Source organism: Lytechinus pictus, chromosome 8 (assembly GCF_037042905.1).
Source record: "Lytechinus pictus isolate F3 Inbred chromosome 8, Lp3.0, whole genome shotgun sequence".
Lineage (NCBI taxonomy): Eukaryota > Metazoa > Echinodermata > Echinoidea > Temnopleuroida > Toxopneustidae > Lytechinus > Lytechinus pictus.
The window spans coordinates 33,283,251-33,306,449 of NC_087252.1; the positions used below are offsets into that span (position 1 = coordinate 33,283,251).

At 39.8% G+C, this 23,199-nt stretch overlaps 22 non-coding genes and 1 pseudogene across 22 annotated transcripts; all 23 read right to left on the bottom strand.

Annotated features, from left to right (window-relative positions):
• Positions 1 to 143: 143 nt before the first annotated feature.
• LOC135155379 (U2 spliceosomal RNA) lies at positions 144 to 335 on the bottom strand. The gene has a single exon (XR_010294583.1). It is a non-coding gene; the product is annotated as a U2 spliceosomal RNA (small nuclear RNA).
• An 845-nt stretch (positions 336 to 1,180) lies between these two features.
• LOC135155380 (U2 spliceosomal RNA) lies at positions 1,181 to 1,372 on the bottom strand. Its single transcript, XR_010294584.1, has one exon. It is a non-coding gene; the product is annotated as a U2 spliceosomal RNA (small nuclear RNA).
• An 845-nt stretch (positions 1,373 to 2,217) lies between these two features.
• Positions 2,218 to 2,409, bottom strand: LOC129267492 (U2 spliceosomal RNA). The gene has a single exon (XR_008585188.2). It is a non-coding gene; the product is annotated as a U2 spliceosomal RNA (small nuclear RNA).
• An 844-nt stretch (positions 2,410 to 3,253) lies between these two features.
• Positions 3,254 to 3,445, bottom strand: LOC129267481 (U2 spliceosomal RNA). The gene has a single exon (XR_008585177.2). It is a non-coding gene; the product is annotated as a U2 spliceosomal RNA (small nuclear RNA).
• Positions 3,446 to 4,289: 844 nt separating this feature from the next.
• On the bottom strand, positions 4,290 to 4,481 carry LOC129267483 (U2 spliceosomal RNA). Its single transcript, XR_008585179.2, has one exon. It is a non-coding gene; the product is annotated as a U2 spliceosomal RNA (small nuclear RNA).
• An 844-nt stretch (positions 4,482 to 5,325) lies between these two features.
• LOC129267469 (U2 spliceosomal RNA) lies at positions 5,326 to 5,517 on the bottom strand. Its single transcript, XR_008585166.2, has one exon. It is a non-coding gene; the product is annotated as a U2 spliceosomal RNA (small nuclear RNA).
• An 842-nt stretch (positions 5,518 to 6,359) lies between these two features.
• On the bottom strand, positions 6,360 to 6,551 carry LOC129267502 (U2 spliceosomal RNA). The gene has a single exon (XR_008585196.2). It is a non-coding gene; the product is annotated as a U2 spliceosomal RNA (small nuclear RNA).
• An 844-nt stretch (positions 6,552 to 7,395) lies between these two features.
• On the bottom strand, positions 7,396 to 7,587 carry LOC135155321 (U2 spliceosomal RNA). The gene has a single exon (XR_010294527.1). It is a non-coding gene; the product is annotated as a U2 spliceosomal RNA (small nuclear RNA).
• Positions 7,588 to 8,434: 847 nt separating this feature from the next.
• On the bottom strand, positions 8,435 to 8,626 carry LOC135155331 (U2 spliceosomal RNA). Its single transcript, XR_010294538.1, has one exon. It is a non-coding gene; the product is annotated as a U2 spliceosomal RNA (small nuclear RNA).
• Positions 8,627 to 9,472: 846 nt separating this feature from the next.
• LOC135155335 (U2 spliceosomal RNA) lies at positions 9,473 to 9,664 on the bottom strand. Its single transcript, XR_010294542.1, has one exon. It is a non-coding gene; the product is annotated as a U2 spliceosomal RNA (small nuclear RNA).
• Positions 9,665 to 10,508: 844 nt separating this feature from the next.
• Positions 10,509 to 10,700, bottom strand: LOC135155322 (U2 spliceosomal RNA). Its single transcript, XR_010294528.1, has one exon. It is a non-coding gene; the product is annotated as a U2 spliceosomal RNA (small nuclear RNA).
• Positions 10,701 to 11,543: 843 nt separating this feature from the next.
• Positions 11,544 to 11,735, bottom strand: LOC135155323 (U2 spliceosomal RNA). The gene has a single exon (XR_010294529.1). It is a non-coding gene; the product is annotated as a U2 spliceosomal RNA (small nuclear RNA).
• An 848-nt stretch (positions 11,736 to 12,583) lies between these two features.
• LOC135155336 (U2 spliceosomal RNA) lies at positions 12,584 to 12,775 on the bottom strand. Its single transcript, XR_010294543.1, has one exon. It is a non-coding gene; the product is annotated as a U2 spliceosomal RNA (small nuclear RNA).
• Positions 12,776 to 13,619: 844 nt separating this feature from the next.
• Positions 13,620 to 13,811, bottom strand: LOC135155324 (U2 spliceosomal RNA). The gene has a single exon (XR_010294530.1). It is a non-coding gene; the product is annotated as a U2 spliceosomal RNA (small nuclear RNA).
• Positions 13,812 to 14,657: 846 nt separating this feature from the next.
• LOC135155325 (U2 spliceosomal RNA) lies at positions 14,658 to 14,849 on the bottom strand. The gene has a single exon (XR_010294531.1). It is a non-coding gene; the product is annotated as a U2 spliceosomal RNA (small nuclear RNA).
• Positions 14,850 to 15,697: 848 nt separating this feature from the next.
• Positions 15,698 to 15,889, bottom strand: LOC135155333 (U2 spliceosomal RNA). The gene has a single exon (XR_010294539.1). It is a non-coding gene; the product is annotated as a U2 spliceosomal RNA (small nuclear RNA).
• An 847-nt stretch (positions 15,890 to 16,736) lies between these two features.
• LOC135155338 (U2 spliceosomal RNA) lies at positions 16,737 to 16,915 on the bottom strand (annotated as a pseudogene).
• An 846-nt stretch (positions 16,916 to 17,761) lies between these two features.
• LOC135155327 (U2 spliceosomal RNA) lies at positions 17,762 to 17,953 on the bottom strand. The gene has a single exon (XR_010294533.1). It is a non-coding gene; the product is annotated as a U2 spliceosomal RNA (small nuclear RNA).
• An 844-nt stretch (positions 17,954 to 18,797) lies between these two features.
• On the bottom strand, positions 18,798 to 18,989 carry LOC135155328 (U2 spliceosomal RNA). Its single transcript, XR_010294534.1, has one exon. It is a non-coding gene; the product is annotated as a U2 spliceosomal RNA (small nuclear RNA).
• Positions 18,990 to 19,832: 843 nt separating this feature from the next.
• LOC129267495 (U2 spliceosomal RNA) lies at positions 19,833 to 20,024 on the bottom strand. The gene has a single exon (XR_010294535.1). It is a non-coding gene; the product is annotated as a U2 spliceosomal RNA (small nuclear RNA).
• An 846-nt stretch (positions 20,025 to 20,870) lies between these two features.
• LOC129267504 (U2 spliceosomal RNA) lies at positions 20,871 to 21,062 on the bottom strand. The gene has a single exon (XR_008585197.2). It is a non-coding gene; the product is annotated as a U2 spliceosomal RNA (small nuclear RNA).
• Positions 21,063 to 21,906: 844 nt separating this feature from the next.
• On the bottom strand, positions 21,907 to 22,098 carry LOC135155329 (U2 spliceosomal RNA). Its single transcript, XR_010294536.1, has one exon. It is a non-coding gene; the product is annotated as a U2 spliceosomal RNA (small nuclear RNA).
• An 847-nt stretch (positions 22,099 to 22,945) lies between these two features.
• On the bottom strand, positions 22,946 to 23,137 carry LOC135155330 (U2 spliceosomal RNA). The gene has a single exon (XR_010294537.1). It is a non-coding gene; the product is annotated as a U2 spliceosomal RNA (small nuclear RNA).
• Positions 23,138 to 23,199: the final 62 nt, after the last annotated feature.

Sequence of the window (23,199 nt, forward strand, 5' to 3'; positions counted from 1 at the left end):
GAAAATGGTTGAATACAATGTTCAATTTACAATGAAAGAAAGAGCTCCCCCCCCCCCCTACAAGAAAAAAAAAAGTAAGAAAAACAGCGTAATTCAGGTGGAGGAAAAGTAACATTCTTTCTTTGGTATTTTATTAACCCCTTGAGGGGTGGGCCGATCCCGGAGGTACTGCAATACCGGGCCAACCCGTGGCCAGGACGGAGCAAGCCCCTATTCCATGGCCTAAGTTCAAAAATCAGTTTAATATACAAGCGATTCGGTGAATCGCGTTTCAGATATTAAGCTGAAAAGAACAGATACTACACATGATCTTAGCCAAAAGGCCGAGAAGCGATACCGAGTTGCCGTTTTCGGAAAGCTATATACAATAAATTACAATAAAGAAAAACAGTGAGGCAACGTTACCATTCTACAGAGTTTAACCGTATAACAACCTCAATATCTTTTAAAAGGACAATAGCTATCGGACGAAGATATTAACACATTCCGGCGAGCTATTGTTTCTAACAAACCGGGGCAAAGACATTGACCAAACCTTGTTTATAGAAATGATATCAAGCATCAAAGGTTAAAAAGTGTCTCTTTTGTAAGAGTTTTCTCGACGACGTACATTGTCAGCCATGAACGGGTAGATACGGGGTGAATGCCAATTTCATTCAAAAGATTTTTTAATTTGATACAGCTGATTGACAAAAGTGTATGCATTCGATTCACCATCCAGCATAGATTCCAGAAAGGACAATCACAGAAATTCCTTCGTCCAAATTGGTAAGAAATATTACTTAACTTTTAAGAACTATTTGACTGGCGAAAGAATGCCCGCCTCTACTGAAAAAGCCGGTCGTTTTCGGGAAGTCCCCTGAAAATTGAGAAAAATCACCGGTGGAATCGATTACAAGCACGAGAAGCGTGTGACTTTCTCAGCAACTCCGCCGTCTACGACGAAGATGTAATACAAATAGAAACAGTGAAACTGAGGTAGTGGATACGGAATTGTTTAATAATTTATTCAATTTCTTTTCGAGAAAGACAAATGGAAAATGGTTGAATACAATGTTCAATTTACAATGAAAGAAAGAGCTCCCCCCCCCCCCCTACAAGAAAAAAAAAAGTAAGAAAAACAGCGTAATTCAGGTGGAGGAAAAGTAACATTCTTTCTTTGGTATTTTATTAACCCCTTGAGGGGTGGGCCGATCCCGGAGGTACTGCAATACCGGGCCAACCCGTGGCCAGGACGGAGCAAGCCCCTATTCCATGGCCTAAGTTCAAAAATCAGTTTAATATACAAGCGATTCGGTGAATCGCGTTTCAGATATTAAGCTGAAAAGAACAGATACTACACATGATCTTAGCCAAAAGGCCGAGAAGCGATACCGAGTTGCCGTTTTCGGAAAGCTATATACAATAAATTACAATAAAGAAAAACAGTGAGGCAACGTTACCATTCTACAGAGTTTAACCGTATAACAACCTCAATATCTTTTAAAAGGACAATAGCTATCGGACGAAGATATTAACACATTCCGGCGAGCTATTGTTTCTAACAAACCGGGGCAAAGACATTGACCAAACCTTGTTTATAGAAATGATATCAAGCATCAAAGGTTAAAAAGTGTCTCTTTTGTAAGAGTTTTCTCGACGACGTACATTGTCAGCCATGAACGGGTAGATACGGGGTGAATGCCAATTTCATTCAAAAGATTTTTTAATTTGATACAGCTGATTGACAAAAGTGTATGCATTCGATTCACCATCCAGCATAGATTCCAGAAAGGACAATCACAGAAATTCCTTCGTCCAAATTGGTAAGAAATATTACTTAACTTTTAAGAACTATTTGACTGGCGAAAGAATGCCCGCCTCTACTGAAAAAGCCGGTCGTTTTCGGGAAGTCCCCTGAAAATTGAGAAAAATCACCGGTGGAATCGATTACAAGCACGAGAAGCGTGTGACTTTCTCAGCAACTCCGCCGTCTACGACGAAGATGTAATACAAATAGAAACAGTGAAACTGAGGTAGTGGATACGGAATTGTTTAATAATTTATTCAATTTCTTTTCGAGAAAGACAAATGGAAAATGGTTGAATACAATGTTCAATTTACAATGAAAGAAAGAGCTCCCCCCCCCCCCCTACAAGAAAAAAAAAAGTAAGAAAAACAGCGTAATTCAGGTGGAGGAAAAGTAACATTCTTTCTTTGGTATTTTATTAACCCCTTGAGGGGTGGGCCGATCCCGGAGGTACTGCAATACCGGGCCAACCCGTGGCCAGGACGGAGCAAGCCCCTATTCCATGGCCTAAGTTCAAAAATCAGTTTAATATACAAGCGATTCGGTGAATCGCGTTTCAGATATTAAGCTGAAAAGAACAGATACTACACATGATCTTAGCCAAAAGGCCGAGAAGCGATACCGAGTTGCCGTTTTCGGAAAGCTATATACAATAAATTACAATAAAGAAAAACAGTGAGGCAACGTTACCATTCTACAGAGTTTAACCGTATAACAACCTCAATATCTTTTAAAAGGACAATAGCTATCGGACGAAGATATTAACACATTCCGGCGAGCTATTGTTTCTAACAAACCGGGGCAAAGACATTGACCAAACCTTGTTTATAGAAATGATATCAAGCATCAAAGGTTAAAAAGTGTCTCTTTTGTAAGAGTTTTCTCGACGACGTACATTGTCAGCCATGAACGGGTAGATACGGGGTGAATGCCAATTTCATTCAAAAGATTTTTTAATTTGATACAGCTGATTGACAAAAGTGTATGCATTCGATTCACCATCCAGCATAGATTCCAGAAAGGACAATCACAGAAATTCCTTCGTCCAAATTGGTAAGAAATATTACTTAACTTTTAAGAACTATTTGACTGGCGAAAGAATGCCCGCCTCTACTGAAAAAGCCGGTCGTTTTCGGGAAGTCCCCTGAAAATTGAGAAAAATCACCGGTGGAATCGATTACAAGCACGAGAAGCGTGTGACTTTCTCAGCAACTCCGCCGTCTACGACGAAGATGTAATACAAATAGAAACAGTGAAACTGAGGTAGTGGATACGGAATTGTTTAATAATTTATTCAATTTCTTTTCGAGAAAGACAAATGGAAAATGGTTGAATACAATGTTCAATTTACAATGAAAGAAAGAGCTCCCCCCCCCCCCTACAAGAAAAAAAAAAGTAAGAAAAACAGCGTAATTCAGGTGGAGGAAAAGTAACATTCTTTCTTTGGTATTTTATTAACCCCTTGAGGGGTGGGCCGATCCCGGAGGTACTGCAATACCGGGCCAACCCGTGGCCAGGACGGAGCAAGCCCCTATTCCATGGCCTAAGTTCAAAAATCAGTTTAATATACAAGCGATTCGGTGAATCGCGTTTCAGATATTAAGCTGAAAAGAACAGATACTACACATGATCTTAGCCAAAAGGCCGAGAAGCGATACCGAGTTGCCGTTTTCGGAAAGCTATATACAATAAATTACAATAAAGAAAAACAGTGAGGCAACGTTACCATTCTACAGAGTTTAACCGTATAACAACCTCAATATCTTTTAAAAGGACAATAGCTATCGGACGAAGATATTAACACATTCCGGCGAGCTATTGTTTCTAACAAACCGGGGCAAAGACATTGACCAAACCTTGTTTATAGAAATGATATCAAGCATCAAAGGTTAAAAAGTGTCTCTTTTGTAAGAGTTTTCTCGACGACGTACATTGTCAGCCATGAACGGGTAGATACGGGGTGAATGCCAATTTCATTCAAAAGATTTTTTAATTTGATACAGCTGATTGACAAAAGTGTATGCATTCGATTCACCATCCAGCATAGATTCCAGAAAGGACAATCACAGAAATTCCTTCGTCCAAATTGGTAAGAAATATTACTTAACTTTTAAGAACTATTTGACTGGCGAAAGAATGCCCGCCTCTACTGAAAAAGCCGGTCGTTTTCGGGAAGTCCCCTGAAAATTGAGAAAAATCACCGGTGGAATCGATTACAAGCACGAGAAGCGTGTGACTTTCTCAGCAACTCCGCCGTCTACGACGAAGATGTAATACAAATAGAAACAGTGAAACTGAGGTAGTGGATACGGAATTGTTTAATAATTTATTCAATTTCTTTTCGAGAAAGACAAATGGAAAATGGTTGAATACAATGTTCAATTTACAATGAAAGAAAGAGCTCCCCCCCCCCCCTACAAGAAAAAAAAAAGTAAGAAAAACAGCGTAATTCAGGTGGAGGAAAAGTAACATTCTTTCTTTGGTATTTTATTAACCCCTTGAGGGGTGGGCCGATCCCGGAGGTACTGCAATACCGGGCCAACCCGTGGCCAGGACGGAGCAAGCCCCTATTCCATGGCCTAAGTTCAAAAATCAGTTTAATATACAAGCGATTCGGTGAATCGCGTTTCAGATATTAAGCTGAAAAGAACAGATACTACACATGATCTTAGCCAAAAGGCCGAGAAGCGATACCGAGTTGCCGTTTTCGGAAAGCTATATACAATAAATTACAATAAAGAAAAACAGTGAGGCAACGTTACCATTCTACAGAGTTTAACCGTATAACAACCTCAATATCTTTTAAAAGGACAATAGCTATCGGACGAAGATATTAACACATTCCGGCGAGCTATTGTTTCTAACAAACCGGGGCAAAGACATTGACCAAACCTTGTTTATAGAAATGATATCAAGCATCAAAGGTTAAAAAGTGTCTCTTTTGTAAGAGTTTTCTCGACGACGTACATTGTCAGCCATGAACGGGTAGATACGGGGTGAATGCCAATTTCATTCAAAAGATTTTTTAATTTGATACAGCTGATTGACAAAAGTGTATGCATTCGATTCACCATCCAGCATAGATTCCAGAAAGGACAATCACAGAAATTCCTTCGTCCAAATTGGTAAGAAATATTACTTAACTTTTAAGAACTATTTGACTGGCGAAAGAATGCCCGCCTCTACTGAAAAAGCCGGTCGTTTTCGGGAAGTCCCCTGAAAATTGAGAAAAATCACCGGTGGAATCGATTACAAGCACGAGAAGCGTGTGACTTTCTCAGCAACTCCGCCGTCTACGACGAAGATGTAATACAAATAGAAACAGTGAAACTGAGGTAGTGGATACGGAATTGTTTAATAATTTATTCAATTTCTTTTCGAGAAAGACAAATGGAAAATGGTTGAATACAATGTTCAATTTACAATGAAAGAAAGAGCTCCCCCCCCCCCCTACAAGAAAAAAAAAAGTAAGAAAAACAGCGTAATTCAGGTGGAGGAAAAGTAACATTCTTTCTTTGGTATTTTATTAACCCCTTGAGGGGTGGGCCGATCCCGGAGGTACTGCAATACCGGGCCAACCCGTGGCCAGGACGGAGCAAGCCCCTATTCCATGGCCTAAGTTCAAAAATCAGTTTAATATACAAGCGATTCGGTGAATCGCGTTTCAGATATTAAGCTGAAAAGAACAGATACTACACATGATCTTAGCCAAAAGGCCGAGAAGCGATACCGAGTTGCCGTTTTCGGAAAGCTATATACAATAAATTACAATAAAGAAAAACAGTGAGGCAACGTTACCATTCTACAGAGTTTAACCGTATAACAACCTCAATATCTTTTAAAAGGACAATAGCTATCGGACGAAGATATTAACACATTCCGGCGAGCTATTGTTTCTAACAAACCGGGGCAAAGACATTGACCAAACCTTGTTTATAGAAATGATATCAAGCATCAAAGGTTAAAAAGTGTCTCTTTTGTAAGAGTTTTCTCGACGACGTACATTGTCAGCCATGAACGGGTAGATACGGGGTGAATGCCAATTTCATTCAAAAGATTTTTTAATTTGATACAGCTGATTGACAAAAGTGTATGCATTCGATTCACCATCCAGCATAGATTCCAGAAAGGACAATCACAGAAATTCCTTCGTCCAAATTGGTAAGAAATATTACTTAACTTTTAAGAACTATTTGACTGGCGAAAGAATGCCCGCCTCTACTGAAAAAGCCGGTCGTTTTCGGGAAGTCCCCTGAAAATTGAGAAAAATCACCGGTGGAATCGATTACAAGCACGAGAAGCGTGTGACTTTCTCAGCAACTCCGCCGTCTAGGACGAAGATGTAATACAAATAGAAACAGTGAAACTGAGGTAGTGGATACGGAATTGTTTAATAATTTATTCAATTTCTTTTCGAGAAAGACAAATGGAAAATGGTTGAATACAATGTTCAATTTACAATGAAAGAAAGAGCTCCCCCCCCCCTACAAGAAAAAAAAAAGTAAGAAAAACAGCGTAATTCAGGTGGAGGAAAAGTAACATTCTTTCTTTGGTATTTTATTAACCCCTTGAGGGGTGGGCCGATCCCGGAGGTACTGCAATACCGGGCCAACCCGTGGCCAGGACGGAGCAAGCCCCTATTCCATGGCCTAAGTTCAAAAATCAGTTTAATATACAAGCGATTCGGTGAATCGCGTTTCAGATATTAAGCTGAAAAGAACAGATACTACACATGATCTTAGCCAAAAGGCCGAGAAGCGATACCGAGTTGCCGTTTTCGGAAAGCTATATACAATAAATTACAATAAAGAAAAACAGTGAGACAACGTTACCATTCTACAGAGTTTAACCGTATAACAACCTCAATATCTTTTAAAAGGACAATAGCTATCGGACGAAGATATTAACACATTCCGGCGAGCTATTGTTTCTAACAAACCGGGGCAAAGACATTGACCAAACCTTGTTTATAGAAATGATATCAAGCATCAAAGGTTAAAAAGTGTCTCTTTTGTAAGAGTTTTCTCGACGACGTACATTGTCAGCCATGAACGGGTAGATACGGGGTGAATGCCAATTTCATTCAAAAGATTTTTTAATTTGATACAGCTGATTGACAAAAGTGTATGCATTCGATTCACCATCCAGCATAGATTCCAGAAAGGACAATCACAGAAATTCCTTCGTCCAAATTGGTAAGAAATATTACTTAACTTTTAAGAACTATTTGACTGGCGAAAGAATGCCCGCCTCTACTGAAAAAGCCGGTCGTTTTCGGGAAGTCCCCTGAAAATTGAGAAAAATCACCGGTGGAATCGATTACAAGCACGAGAAGCGTGTGACTTTCTCAGCAACTCCGCCGTCTACGACGAAGATGTAATACAAATAGAAACAGTGAAACTGAGGTAGTGGATACGGAATTGTTTAATAATTTATTCAATTTCTTTTCGAGAAAGACAAATGGAAAATGGTTGAATACAATGTTCAATTTACAATGAAAGAAAGAGCTCCCCCCCCCCCCTAAAAGAAAGAAAAAAGTAAGAAAAACAGCGTAATGCAGGTGGAGGAAAAGTAACATTCTTTCTTTGGTATTTGATTAACCCCTTGAGGGGTGGGCCGATCCCGGAGGTACTGCAATACCGGGCCAACCCGTGGCCAGGACGGAGCAAGCCCCTATTCCATGGCCTAAGTTCAAAAATCAGTTTAATATACAAGCGATTCGGTGAATCGCGTTTCAGATATTAAGCTGAAAAGAACAGATACTACACATGATCTTAGCCAAAAGGCCGAGAAGCGATACCGAGTTGCCGTTTTCGGAAAGCTATATACAATAAATTACAATAAAGAAAAACAGTGAGGCAACGTTACCATTCTACAGAGTTTAACCGTATAACAACCTCAATATCTTTTAAAAGGACAATAGCTATCGGACGAAGATATTAAAACATTCCGGCGAGCTATTGTTTCTAACAAACCGGGGCAAAGACATTGACCAAACCTTGTTTATAGAAATGATATCAAGCATCAAAGGTTAAAAAGTGTCTCTTTTGTAAGAGTTTTCCCGACGACGTACATTGTCAGCCATGAACGGGGTAGATACGGGGTGAATGCCAATTTCATTCAAAAGATTTTTTAATTTGATACAGCTGATTGACAAAAGTGTATGCATTCGATTCACCATCCAGCATAGATTCCAGAAAGGACAATCACAGAAATTCCTTCGTCCAAATTGGTAAGAAATATTACTTAACCTTTAAGAACTATTTGACTGGCGAAAGAATGCCCGCCTCTACTGAAAAAGCCGGTCGTTTTCGGGAAGTCCCCTGAAAATTGAGAAAAATCACCGGTGGAATCGATTACAAGCACGAGAAGCGTGTGACTTTCTCAGCAACTCCGCCGTCTACGACGAAGAGGTAATACAAATAGAAACAGTGAAACTGAGGTAGTGGATACGGAATTGTTTAATAATTTATTCAATTTCTTTTCGAGAAAGACAAATGGAAAATGGTTGAATACAATGTTCAATTTACAATGAAAGAAAGAGCTCCCCCCCCCCCCCCTAAAAGAAAGAAAAAAGTAAGAAAAACAGCGTAATGCAGGTGGAGGAAAAGTAACATTCTTTCTTTGGTATTTGATTAACCCCTTGAGGGGTGGGCCGATCCCGGAGGTACTGCAATACCGGGCCAACCCGTGGCCAGGACGGAGCAAGCCCCTTTTCCATGGCCTAAGTTCAAAAATCAGTTTAATATACAAGCGATTCGGTGAATCGCGTTTCAGATATTAAGCTGAAAAGAACAGATACTACACATGATCTTAGCCAAAAGGCCGAGAAGCGATACCGAGTTGCCGTTTTCGGAAAGATATATACAATAAATTACAATAAAGAAAAACAGTGAGGCAACGTTACCATTCTACAGAGTTTAACCGTATAACAACCTCAATATCTTTTAAAAGGACAATAGCTATCGGACGAAGATATTAAAACATTCCGGCGAGCTATTGTTTCTAACAAACCGGGGCAAAGACATTGACCAAACCTTGTTTATAGAAATGATATCAAGCATCAAAGGTTAAAAAGTGTCTCTTTTGTAAGAGTTTTCCCGACGACGTACATTGTCAGCCATGAACGGGGTAGATACGGGGTGAATGCCAATTTCATTCAAAAGATTTTTTAATTTGATACAGCTGATTGACAAAAGTGTATGCATTCGATTCACCATCCAGCATAGATTCCAGAAAGGACAATCACAGAAATTCCTTCGTCCAAATTGGTAAGAAATATTACTTAACCTTTAAGAACTATTTGACTGGCGAAAGAATGCCCGCCTCTACTGAAAAAGCCGGTCGTTTTCGGGAAGTCCCCTGAAAATTGAGAAAAATCACCGGTGGAATCGATTACAAGCACGAGAAGCGTGTGACTTTCTCAGCAACTCCGCCGTCTACGACGAAGAGGTAATACAAATAGAAACAGTGAAACTGAGGTAGTGGATACGGAATTGTTTAATAATTTATTCAATTTCTTTTCGAGAAAGACAAATGGAAAATGGTTGAATACAATGTTCAATTTACAATGAAAGAAAGAGCTCCCCCCCCCCCCCTAAAAGAAAGAAAAAAGTAAGAAAAACAGCGTAATGCAGGTGGAGGAAAAGTAACATTCTTTCTTTGGTATTTGATTAACCCCTTGAGGGGTGGGCCGATCCCGGAGGTACTGCAATACCGGGCCAACCCGTGGCCAGGACGGAGCAAGCCCCTATTCCATGGCCTAAGTTCAAAAATCAGTTTAATATACAAGCGATTCGGTGAATCGCGTTTCAGATATTAAGCTGAAAAGAACATATACTACACATGATCTTAGCCAAAAGGCCGAGAAGCGATACCGAGTTGCCGTTTTCGGAAAGATATATACAATAAATTACAATAAAGAAAAACAGTGAGGCAACGTTACCATTCTACAGAGTTTAACCGTATAACAACCTCAATATCTTTTAAAAGGACAATAGCTATCGGACGAAGATATTAAAACATTCCGGCGAGCTATTGTTTCTAACAAACCGGGGCAAAGACATTGACCAAACCTTGTTTATAGAAATGATATCAAGCATCAAAGGTTAAAAAGTGTCTCTTTTGTAAGAATTTTCCCGACGACGTACATTGTCAGCCATGAACGGGGTAGATACGGGGTGAATGCCAATTTCATTCAAAATATTTTTTAATTTGATACAGCTGATTGACAAAAGTGTATGCATTCGATTCACCATCCAGCATAGATTCCAGAAAGGACAATCACAGAAATTCCTTCGTCCAAATTGGTAAGAAATATTACTTAACCTTTAAGAACTATTTGACTGGCGAAAGAATGCCCGCCTCTACTGAAAAAGCCGGTCGTTTTCGGGAAGTCCCCTGAAAATTGAGAAAAATCACCGGTGGAATCGATTACAAGCACGAGAAGCGTGTGACTTTCTCAGCAACTCCGCCGTCTACGACGAAGAGGTAATACAAATAGAAACAGTGAAACTGAGGTAGTGGATACGGAATTGTTTAATAATTTATTCAATTTCTTTTCGAGAAAGACAAATGGAAAATGGTTGAATACAATGTTCAATTTACAATGAAAGAAAGAGCTCCCCCCCCCCCTAAAAGAAAGAAAAAAGTAAGAAAAACAGCGTAATGCAGGTGGAGGAAAAGTAACATTCTTTCTTTGGTATTTGATTAACCCCTTGAGGGGTGGGCCGATCCCGGAGGTACTGCAATACCGGGCCAACCCGTGGCCAGGACGGAGCAAGCCCCTATTCCATGGCCTAAGTTCAAAAATCAGTTTAATATACAAGCGATTCGGTGAATCGCGTTTCAGATATTAAGCTGAAAAGAACAGATACTACACATGATCTTAGCCAAAAGGCCGAGAAGCGATACCGAGTTGCCGTTTTCGGAAAGCTATATACAATAAATTACAATAAAGAAAAACAGTGAGGCAACGTTACCATTCTACAGAGTTTAACCGTATAACAACCTCAATATCTTTTAAAAGGACAATAGCTATCGGACGAAGATATTAAAACATTCCGGCGAGCTATTGTTTCTAACAAACCGGGGCAAAGACATTGACCAAACCTTGTTTATAGAAATGATATCAAGCATCAAAGGTTAAAAAGTGTCTCTTTTGTAAGAGTTTTCCCGACGACGTACATTGTCAGCCATGAACGGGGTAGATACGGGGTGAATGCCAATTTCATTCAAAAGATTTTTTAATTTGATACAGCTGATTGACAAAAGTGTATGCATTCGATTCACCATCCAGCATAGATTCCAGAAAGGACAATCACAGAAATTCCTTCGTCCAAATTGGTAAGAAATATTACTTAACCTTTAAGAACTATTTGACTGGCGAAAGAATGCCCGCCTCTACTGAAAAAGCCGGTCGTTTTCGGGAAGTCCCCTGAAAATTGAGAAAAATCACCGGTGGAATCGATTACAAGCACGAGAAGCGTGTGACTTTCTCAGCAACTCCGCCGTCTACGACGAAGAGGTAATACAAATAGAAACAGTGAAACTGAGGTAGTGGATACGGAATTGTTTAATAATTTATTCAATTTCTTTTCGAGAAAGACAAATGGAAAATGGTTGAATACAATGTTCAATTTACAATGAAAGAAAGAGCTCCCCCCCCCCTAAAAGAAAGAAAAAAGTAAGAAAAACAGCGTAATGCAGGTGGAGGAAAAGTAACATTCTTTCTTTGGTATTTGATTAACCCCTTGAGGGGTGGGCCGATCCCGGAGGTACTGCAATACCGGGCCAACCCGTGGCCAGGACGGAGCAAGCCCCTATTCCATGGCCTAAGTTCAAAAATCAGTTTAATATACAAGCGATTCGGTGAATCGCGTTTCAGATATTAAGCTGAAAAGAACAGATACTACACATGATCTTAGCCAAAAGGCCGAGAAGCGATACCGAGTTGCCGTTTTCGGAAAGATATATACAATAAATTACAATAAAGAAAAACAGTGAGGCAACGTTACCATTCTACAGAGTTTAACCGTATAACAACCTCAATATCTTTTAAAAGGACAATAGCTATCGGACGAAGATATTAAAACATTCCGGCGAGCTATTGTTTCTAACAAACCGGGGCAAAGACATTGACCAAACCTTGTTTATAGAAATGATATCAAGCATCAAAGGTTAAAAAGTGTCTCTTTTGTAAGAGTTTTCCCGACGACGTACATTGTCAGCCATGAACGGGGTAGATACGGGGTGAATGCCAATTTCATTCAAAATATTTTTTAATTTGATACAGCTGATTGACAAAAGTGTATGCATTCGATTCACCATCCAGCATAGATTCCAGAAAGGACAATCACAGAAATTCCTTCGTCCAAATTGGTAAGAAATATTACTTAACCTTTAAGAACTATTTGACTGGCGAAAGAATGCCCGCCTCTACTGAAAAAGCCGGTCGTTTTCGGGAAGTCCCCTGAAAATTGAGAAAAATCACCGGTGGAATCGATTACAAGCACGAGAAGCGTGTGACTTTCTCAGCAACTCCGCCGTCTACGACGAAGAGGTAATACAAATAGAAACAGTGAAACTGAGGTAGTGGATACGGAATTGTTTAATAATTTATTCAATTTCTTTTCGAGAAAGACAAATGGAAAATGGTTGAATACAATGTTCAATTTACAATGAAAGAAAGAGCTCCCCCCCCCCCCCCCTAAAAGAAAGAAAAAAGTAAGAAAAACAGCGTAATGCAGGTGGAGGAAAAGTAACATTCTTTCTTTGGTATTTGATTAACCCCTTGAGGGGTGGGCCGATCCCGGAGGTACTGCAATACCGGGCCAACCCGTGGCCAGGACGGAGCAAGCCCCTTTTCCATGGCCTAAGTTCAAAAATCAGTTTAATATACAAGCGATTCGGTGAATCGCGTTTCAAATATTAAGCTGAAAAGAACAGATACTACACATGATCTTAGCCAAAAGGCCGAGAAGCGATACCGAGTTGCCGTTTTCGGAAAGATATATACAATAAATTACAATAAAGAAAAACAGTGAGGCAACGTTACCATTCTACAGAGTTTAACCGTATAACAACCTCAATATCTTTTAAAAGGACAATAGCTATCGGACGAAGATATTAAAACATTCCGGCGAGCTATTGTTTCTAACAAACCGGGGCAAAGACATTGACCAAACCTTGTTTATAGAAATGATATCAAGCATCAAAGGTTAAAAAGTGTCTCTTTTGTAAGAGTTTTCCCGACGACGTACATTGTCAGCCATGAACGGGGTAGATACGGGGTGAATGCCAATTTCATTCAAAAGATTTTTTAATTTGATACAGCTGATTGACAAAAGTGTATGCATTCGATTCACCATCCAGCATAGATTCCAGAAAGGACAATCACAGAAATTCCTTCGTCCAAATTGGTAAGAAATATTACTTAACCTTTAAGAACTATTTGACTGGCGAAAGAATGCCCGCCTCTACTGAAAAAGCCGGTCGTTTTCGGGAAGTCCCCTGAAAATTGAGAAAAATCACCGGTGGAATCGATTACAAGCACGAGAAGCGTGTGACTTTCTCAGCAACTCCGCCGTCTACGACGAAGAGGTAATACAAATAGAAACAGTGAAACTGAGGTAGTGGATACGGAATTGTTTAATAATTTATTCAATTTCTTTTCGAGAAAGACAAATGGAAAATGGTTGAATACAATGTTCAATTTACAATGAAAGAAAGAGCTCCCCCCCCCCCTAAAAGAAAGAAAAAAGTAAGAAAAACAGCGTAATGCAGGTGGAGGAAAAGTAACATTCTTTCTTTGGTATTTGATTAACCCCTTGAGGGGTGGGCCGATCCCGGAGGTACTGCAATACCGGGCCAACCCGTGGCCAGGACGGAGCAAGCCCCTATTCCATGGCCTAAGTTCAAAAATCAGTTTAATATACAAGCGATTCGGTGAATCGCGTTTCAGATATTAAGCTGAAAAGAACAGATACTACACATGATCTTAGCCAAAAGGCCGAGAAGCGATACCGAGTTGCCGTTTTCGGAAAGCTATATACAATAAATTACAATAAAGAAAAACAGTGAGGCAACGTTACCATTCTACAGAGTTTAACCGTATAACAACCTCAATATCTTTTAAAAGGACAATAGCTATCGGACGAAGATATTAAAACATTCCGGCGAGCTATTGTTTCTAACAAACCGGGGCAAAGACATTGACCAAACCTTGTTTATAGAAATGATATCAAGCATCAAAGGTTAAAAAGTGTCTCTTTTGTAAGAGTTTTCCCGACGACGTACATTGTCAGCCATGAACGGGGTAGATACGGGGTGAATGCCAATTTCATTCAAAAGATTTTTTAATTTGATACAGCTGATTGACAAAAGTGTATGCATTCGATTCACCATCCAGCATAGATTCCAGAAAGGACAATCACAGAAATTCCTTCGTCCAAATTGGTAAGAAATATTACTTAACCTTTAAGAACTATTTGACTGGCGAAAGAATGCCCGCCTCTACTGAAAAAGCCGGTCGTTTTCGGGAAGTCCCCTGAAAATTGAGAAAAATCACCGGTGGAATCGATTACAAGCACGAGAAGCGTGTGACTTTCTCAGCAACTCCGCCGTCTACGACGAAGAGGTAATACAAATAGAAACAGTGAAACTGAGGTAGTGGATACGGAATTGTTTAATAATTTATTCAATTTCTTTTCGAGAAAGACAAATGGAAAATGGTTGAATACAATGTTCAATTTACAATGAAAGAAAGAGCTCCCCCCCCCCCCCTAAAAGAAAGAAAAAAGTAAGAAAAACAGCGTAATGCAGGTGGAGGAAAAGTAACATTCTTTCTTTGGTATTTGATTAACCCCTTGAGGGGTGGGCCGATCCCGGAGGTACTGCAATACCGGGCCAACCCGTGGCCAGGACGGAGCAAGCCCCTATTCCATGGCCTAAGTTCAAAAATCAGTTTAATATACAAGCGATTCGGTGAATCGCGTTTCAGATATTAAGCTGAAAAGAACAGATACTACACATGATCTTAGCCAAAAGGCCGAGAAGCGATACCGAGTTGCCGTTTTCGGAAAGATATATACAATAAATTACAATAAAGAAAAACAGTGAGGCAACGTTACCATTCTACAGAGTTTAACCGTATAACAACCTCAATATCTTTTAAAAGGACAATAGCTATCGGACGAAGATATTAAAACATTCCGGCGAGCTATTGTTTCTAACAAACCGGGGCAAAGACATTGACCAAACCTTGTTTATAGAAATGATATCAAGCATCAAAGGTTAAAAAGTGTCTCTTTTGTAAGAGTTTTCCCGACGACGTACATTGTCAGCCATGAACGGGGTAGATACGGGGTGAATGCCAATTTCATTCAAAATATTTTTTAATTTGATACAGCTGATTGACAAAAGTGTATGCATTCGATTCACCATCCAGCATAGATTCCAGAAAGGACAATCACAGAAATTCCTTCGTCCAAATTGGTAAGAAATATTACTTAACCTTTAAGAACTATTTGACTGGCGAAAGAATGCCCGCCTCTACTGAAAAAGCCGGTCGTTTTCGGGAAGTCCCCTGAAAATTGAGAAAAATCACCGGTGGAATCGATTACAAGCACGAGAAGCGTGTGACTTTCTCAGCAACTCCGCCGTCTACGACGAAGAGGTAATACAAATAGAAACAGTGAAACTGAGGTAGTGGATACGGAATTGTTTAATAATTTATTCAATTTCTTTTCGAGAAAGACAAATGGAAAATGGTTGAATACAATGTTCAATTTACAATGAAAGAAAGAGCTCCCCCCCCCCCCCCCTAAAAGAAAGAAAAAAGTAAGAAAAACAGCGTAATGCAGGTGGAGGAAAAGTAACATTCTTTCTTTGGTATTTGATTAACCCCTTGAGGGGTGGGCCGATCCCGGAGGTACTGCAATACCGGGCCAACCCGTGGCCAGGACGGAGCAAGCCCCTTTTCCATGGCCTAAGTTCAAAAATCAGTTTAATATACAAGCGATTCGGTGAATCGCGTTTCAGATATTAAGCTGAAAAGAACAGATACTACACATGATCTTAGCCAAAAGGCCGAGAAGCGATACCGAGTTGCCGTTTTCGGAAAGATATATACAATAAATTACAATAAAGAAAAACAGTGAGGCAACGTTACCATTCTACAGAGTTTAACCGTATAACAACCTCAATATCTTTTAAAAGGACAATAGCTATCGGACGAAGATATTAAAACATTCCGGCGAGCTATTGTTTCTAACAAACCGGGGCAAAGACATTGACCAAACCTTGTTTATAGAAATGATATCAAGCATCAAAGGTTAAAAAGTGTCTCTTTTGTAAGAGTTTTCCCGACGACGTACATTGTCAGCCATGAACGGGGTAGATACGGGGTGAATGCCAATTTCATTCAAAAGATTTTTTAATTTGATACAGCTGATTGACAAAAGTGTATGCATTCGATTCACCATCCAGCATAGATTCCAGAAAGGACAATCACAGAAATTCCTTCGTCCAAATTGGTAAGAAATATTACTTAACCTTTAAGAACTATTTGACTGGCGAAAGAATGCCCGCCTCTACTGAAAAAGCCGGTCGTTTTCGGGAAGTCCCCTGAAAATTGAGAAAAATCACCGGTGGAATCGATTACAAGCACGAGAAGCGTGTGACTTTCTCAGCAACTCCGCCGTCTACGACGAAGAGGTAATACAAATAGAAACAGTGAAACTGAGGTAGTGGATACGGAATTGTTTAATAATTTATTCAATTTCTTTTCGAGAAAGACAAATGGAAAATGGTTGAATACAATGTTCAATTTACAATGAAAGAAAGAGCTCCCCCCCCCCCCCCTAAAAGAAAGAAAAAAGTAAGAAAAACAGCGTAATGCAGGTGGAGGAAAAGTAACATTCTTTCTTTGGTATTTGATTAACCCCTTGAGGGGTGGGCCGATCCCGGAGGTACTGCAATACCGGGCCAACCCGTGGCCAGGACGGAGCAAGCCCCTATTCCATGGCCTAAGTTCAAAAATCAGTTTAATATACAAGCGAGTTTCAGATATTAAGCTGAAAAGAACAGATACTACACATGATCTTAGCCAAAAGGCCGAGAAGCGATACCGAGTTGCCGTTTTCGGAAAGATATATACAATAAATTACAATAAAGAAAAACAGTGAGGCAACGTTACCATTCTACAGAGTTTAACCGTATAACAACCTCAATATCTTTTAAAAGGACAATAGCTATCGGACGAAGATATTAAAACATTCCGGCGAGCTATTGTTTCTAACAAACCGGGGCAAAGACATTGACCAAACCTTGTTTATAGAAATGATATCAAGCATCAAAGGTTAAAAAGTGTCTCTTTTGTAAGAGTTTTCCCGACGACGTACATTGTCAGCCATGAACGGGGTAGATACGGGGTGAATGCCAATTTCATTCAAAATATTTTTTAATTTGATACAGCTGATTGACAAAAGTGTATGCATTCGATTCACCATCCAGCATAGATTCCAGAAAGGACAATCACAGAAATTCCTTCGTCCAAATTGGTAAGAAATATTACTTAACCTTTAAGAACTATTTGACTGGCGAAAGAATGCCCGCCTCTACTGAAAAAGCCGGTCGTTTTCGGGAAGTCCCCTGAAAATTGAGAAAAATCACCGGTGGAATCGATTACAAGCACGAGAAGCGTGTGACTTTCTCAGCAACTCCGCCGTCTACGACGAAGAGGTAATACAAATAGAAACAGTGAAACTGAGGTAGTGGATACGGAATTGTTTAATAATTTATTCAATTTCTTTTCGAGAAAGACAAATGGAAAATGGTTGAATACAATGTTCAATTTACAATGAAAGAAAGAGCTCCCCCCCCCCCCCTAAAAGAAAGAAAAAAGTAAGAAAAACAGCGTAATGCAGGTGGAGGAAAAGTAACATTCTTTCTTTGGTATTTGATTAACCCCTTGAGGGGTGGGCCGATCCCGGAGGTACTGCAATACCGGGCCAACCCGTGGCCAGGACGGAGCAAGCCCCTATTCCATGGCCTAAGTTCAAAAATCAGTTTAATATACAAGCGATTCGGTGAATCGCGTTTCAGATATTAAGCTGAAAAGAACAGATACTACACATGATCTTAGCCAAAAGGCCGAGAAGCGATACCGAGTTGCCGTTTTCGGAAAGATATATACAATAAATTACAATAAAGAAAAACAGTGAGGCAACGTTACCATTCTACAGAGTTTAACCGTATAACAACCTCAATATCTTTTAAAAGGACAATAGCTATCGGACGAAGATATTAAAACATTCCGGCGAGCTATTGTTTCTAACAAACCGGGGCAAAGACATTGACCAAACCTTGTTTATAGAAATGATATCAAGCATCAAAGGTTAAAAAGTGTCTCTTTTGTAAGAATTTTCCCGACGACGTACATTGTCAGCCATGAACGGGGTAGATACGGGGTGAATGCCAATTTCATTCAAAATATTTTTTAATTTGATACAGCTGATTGACAAAAGTGTATGCATTCGATTCACCATCCAGCATAGATTCCAGAAAGGACAATCACAGAAATTCCTTCGTCCAAATTGGTAAGAAATATTACTTAACCTTTAAGAACTATTTGACTGGCGAAAGAATGCCCGCCTCTACTGAAAAAGCCGGTCGTTTTCGGGAAGTCCCCTGAAAATTGAGAAAAATCACCGGTGGAATCGATTACAAGCACGAGAAGCGTGTGACTTTCTCAGCAACTCCGCCGTCTACGACGAAGAGGTAATACAAATAGAAACAGTGAAACTGAGGTAGTGGATACGGAATTGTTTAATAATTTATTCAATTTCTTTTCGAGAAAGACAAATGGAAAATGGTTGAATACAATGTTCAATTTACAATGAAAGAAAGAGCTCCCCCCCCCCCTAAAAGAAAGAAAAAAGTAAGAAAAACAGCGTAATGCAGGTGGAGGAAAAGTAACATTCTTTCTTTGGTATTTGATTAACCCCTTGAGGGGTGGGCCGATCCCGGAGGTACTGCAATACCGGGCCAACCCGTGGCCAGGACGGAGCAAGCCCCTATTCCATGGCCTAAGTTCAAAAATCAGTTTAATATACAAGCGATTCGGTGAATCGCGTTTCAGATATTAAGCTGAAAAGAACAGATACTACACATGATCTTAGCCAAAAGGCCGAGAAGCGATACCGAGTTGCCGTTTTCGGAAAGCTATATACAATAAATTACAATAAAGAAAAACAGTGAGGCAACGTTACCATTCTACAGAGTTTAACCGTATAACAACCTCAATATCTTTTAAAAGGACAATAGCTATCGGACGAAGATATTAAAACATTCCGGCGAGCTATTGTTTCTAACAAACCGGGGCAAAGACATTGACCAAACCTTGTTTATAGAAATGATATCAAGCATCAAAGGTTAAAAAGTGTCTCTTTTGTAAGAGTTTTCCCGACGACGTACATTGTCAGCCATGAACGGGGTAGATACGGGGTGAATGCCAATTTCATTCAAAAGATTTTTTAATTTGATACAGCTGATTGACAAAAGTGTATGCATTCGATTCACCATCCAGCATAGATTCCAGAAAGGACAATCACAGAAATTCCTTCGTCCAAATTGGTAAGAAATATTACTTAACCTTTAAGAACTATTTGACTGGCGAAAGAATGCCCGCCTCTACTGAAAAAGCCGGTCGTTTTCGGGAAGTCCCCTGAAAATTGAGAAAAATCACCGGTGGAATCGATTACAAGCACGAGAAGCGTGTGACTTTCTCAGCAACTCCGCCGTCTACGACGAAGAGGTAATACAAATAGAAACAGTGAAACTGAGGTAGTGGATACGGAATTGTTTAATAATTTATTCAATTTCTTTTCGAGAAAGACAAATGGAAAATGGTTGAATACAATGTTCAATTTACAATGAAAGAAAGAGCTCCCCCCCCCCTAAAAGAAAGAAAAAAGTAAGAAAAACAGCGTAATGCAGGTGGAGGAAAAGTAACATTCTTTCTTTGGTATTTGATTAACCCCTTGAGGGGTGGGCCGATCCCGGAGGTACTGCAATACCGGGCCAACCCGTGGCCAGGACGGAGCAAGCCCCTATTCCATGGCCTAAGTTCAAAAATCAGTTTAATATACAAGCGATTCGGTGAATCGCGTTTCAGATATTAAGCTGAAAAGAACAGATACTACACATGATCTTAGCCAAAAGGCCGAGAAGCGATACCGAGTTGCCGTTTTCGGAAAGATATATACAATAAATTACAATAAAGAAAAACAGTGAGGCAACGTTACCATTCTACAGAGTTTAACCGTATAACAACCTCAATATCTTTTAAAAGGACAATAGCTATCGGACGAAGATATTAAAACATTCCGGCGAGCTATTGTTTCTAACAAACCGGGGCAAAGACATTGACCAAACCTTGTTTATAGAAATGATATCAAGCATCAAAGGTTAAAAAGTGTCTCTTTTGTAAGAGTTTTCCCGACGACGTACATTGTCAGCCATGAACGGGGTAGATACGGGGTGAATGCCAATTTCATTCAAAATATTTTTTAATTTGATACAGCTGATTGACAAAAGTGTATGCATTCGATTCACCATCCAGCATAGATTCCAGAAAGGACAATCACAGAAATTCCTTCGTCCAAATTGGTAAGAAATATTACTTAACCTTTAAGAACTATTTGACTGGCGAAAGAATGCCCGCCTCTACTGAAAAAGCCGGTCGTTTTCGGGAAGTCCCCTGAAAATTGAGAAAAATCACCGGTGGAATCGATTACAAGCACGAGAAGCGTGTGACTTTCTCAGCAACTCCGCCGTCTACGACGAAGAGGTAATACAAATAGAAACAGTGAAACTGAGGTAGTGGATACGGAATTGTTTAATAATTTATTCAATTTCTTTTCGAGAAAGACAAATGGAAAATGGTTGAATACAATGTTCAATTTACAATGAAAGAAAGAGCTCCCCCCCCCCCCCTAAAAGAAAGAAAAAAGTAAGAAAAACAGCGTAATGCAGGTGGAGGAAAAGTAACATTCTTTCTTTGGTATTTGATTAACCCCTTGAGGGGTGGGCCGATCCCGGAGGTACTGCAATACCGGGCCAACCCGTGGCCAGGACGGAGCAAGCCCCTTTTCCATGGCCTAAGTTCAAAAATCAGTTTAATATACAAGCGATTCGGTGAATCGCGTTTCAGATATTAAGCTGAAAAGAACAGATACTACACATGATCTTAGCCAAAAGGCCGAGAAGCGATACCGAGTTGCCGTTTTCGGAAAGATATATACAATAAATTACAATAAAGAAAAACAGTGAGGCAACGTTACCATTCTACAGAGTTTAACCGTATAACAACCTCAATATCTTTTAAAAGGACAATAGCTATCGGACGAAGATATTAAAACATTCCGGCGAGCTATTGTTTCTAACAAACCGGGGCAAAGACATTGACCAAACCTTGTTTATAGAAATGATATCAAGCATCAAAGGTTAAAAAGTGTCTCTTTTGTAAGAGTTTTCCCGACGACGTACATTGTCAGCCATGAACGGGGTAGATACGGGGTGAATGCCAATTTCATTCAAAAGATTTTTTAATTTGATACAGCTGATTGACAAAAGTGTATGCATTCGATTCACCATCCAGCATAGATTCCAGAAAGGACAATCACAGAAATTCCTTCGTCCAAATTGGTAAGAAATATTACTTAACCTTTAAGAACTATTTGACTGGCGAAAGAATGCCCGCCTCTACTGAAAAAGCCGGTCGTTTTCGGGAAGTCCCCTGAAAATTGAGAAAAATCACCGGTGGAATCGATTACAAGCACGAGAAGCGTGTGACTTTCTCAGCAACTCCGCCGTCTACGACGAAGAGGTAATACAAATAGAAACAGTGAAACTGAGGTAGTGGATACGGAATTGTTTAATAATTTATTCAATTTCTTTTCGAGAAAGACAAATGGAAAATGGTTGAATACAATGTTCAATTTACAATGAAAGAAAGAGCTCCCCCCCCCCCTAAAAGAAAGAAAAAAGTAAGAAAAACAGCGTAATGCAGGTGGAGGAAAAGTAACATTCTTTCTTTGGTATTTGATTAACCCCTTGAGGGGTGGGCCGATCCCGGAGGTACTGCAATACCGGGCCAACCCGTGGCCAGGACGGAGCAAGCCCCTATTCCATGGCCTAAGTTCAAAAATCAGTTTAATATACAAGCGATTCGGTGAATCGCGTTTCAGATATTAAGCTGAAAAGAACAGATACTACACATGATCTTAGCCAAAAGGCCGAGAAGCGATACCGAGTTGCCGTTTTCGGAAAGCTATATACAATAAATTACAATAAAGAAAAACAGTGAGGCAACGTTACCATTCTACAGAGTTTAACCGTATAACAACCTCAATATCTTTTAAAAGGACAATAGCTATCGGACGAAGATATTAAAACATTCCGGCGAGCTATTGTTTCTAACAAACCGGGGCAAAGACATTGACCAAACCTTGTTTATAGAAATGATATCAAGCATCAAAGGTTAAAAAGTGTCTCTTTTGTAAGAGTTTTCCCGACGACGTACATTGTCAGCCATGAACGGGGTAGATACGGGGTGAATGCCAATTTCATTCAAAAGATTTTTTAATTTGATACAGCTGATTGACAAAAGTGTATGCATTCGATTCACCATCCAGCATAGATTCCAGAAAGGACAATCACAGAAATTCCTTCGTCCAAATTGGTAAGAAATATTACTTAACCTTTAAGAACTATTTGACTGGCGAAAGAATGCCCGCCTCTACTGAAAAAGCCGGTCGTTTTCGGGAAGTCCCCTGAAAATTGAGAAAAATCACCGGTGGAATCGATTACAAGCACGAGAAGCGTGTGACTTTCTCAGCAACTCCGCCGTCTACGACGAAGAGGTAATACAAATAGAAACAGTGAAACTGAGGTAGTGGATACGGAATTGTTTAATAATTTATTCAATTTCTTTTCGAGAAAGACAAATGGAAAATGGTTGAATACAATGTTCAATTTACAATGAAAGAAAGAGCTCCCCCCCCCCCCCCTAAAAGAAAGAAAAAAGTAAGAAAAACAGCGTAATGCAGGTGGAGGAAAAGTAACATTCTTTCTTTGGTATTTGATTAACCCCTTGAGGGGTGGGCCGATCCCGGAGGTACTGCAATACCGGGCCAACCCGTGGCCAGGACGGAGCAAGCCCCTATTCCATGGCCTAAGTTCAAAAATCAGTTTAATATACAAGCGATTCGGTGAATCGCGTTTCAGATATTAAGCTGAAAAGAACAGATACTACACATGATCTTAGCCAAAAGGCCGAGAAGCGATACCGAGTTGCCGTTTTCGGAAAGATATATACAATAAATTACAATAAAGAAAAACAGTGAGGC